This window comes from Mastomys coucha, unplaced genomic scaffold, assembly GCF_008632895.1.
Source record: "Mastomys coucha isolate ucsf_1 unplaced genomic scaffold, UCSF_Mcou_1 pScaffold5, whole genome shotgun sequence".
Lineage (NCBI taxonomy): Eukaryota > Metazoa > Chordata > Mammalia > Rodentia > Muridae > Mastomys > Mastomys coucha.
In genome coordinates, this window is record NW_022196911.1 from 66,647,926 (window position 1) to 66,648,269 (window position 344).

Here is a 344-nt window from a genome sequence, read left to right on the forward strand (position 1 = left end):
GTGTTTTGATTATTATGTGGTGGAAGGAATTTGTTTTCTGGTCCAAATTATTTAGAGTTCTGTAGGCTTCTTGTATGTTCATGGGTATTTCATTTTTAGGTACAGCAAGTTTTCTTCTATAATTTTGCTGAAGATGTTTACTGGCCCTTTAAGTTGGAAGTCTTCACTCTCTTCTATACTTATTATCCTTAGGTTTGGACTTCTGCTGTGTTCTGGATTTCCTGGATGATTTGGGTTAGGAGCTTTTTGCTTTTTGCACATATACTAAAATTGGAACGATTCAGAGAGGATTAGCATGGCCCCTGCACAAGGATGACATGTAAATTCGTGAAGCATTCCATATT

General features: G+C 36.6%; 1 non-coding gene across 1 annotated transcript; it reads left to right on the forward strand.

Moving 5' to 3' along the window:
• Positions 1-239: 239 nt before the first annotated feature.
• On the forward strand, positions 240-344 carry LOC116079340. The gene has a single exon (XR_004113912.1). It is a non-coding gene; the product is annotated as a U6 spliceosomal RNA (small nuclear RNA).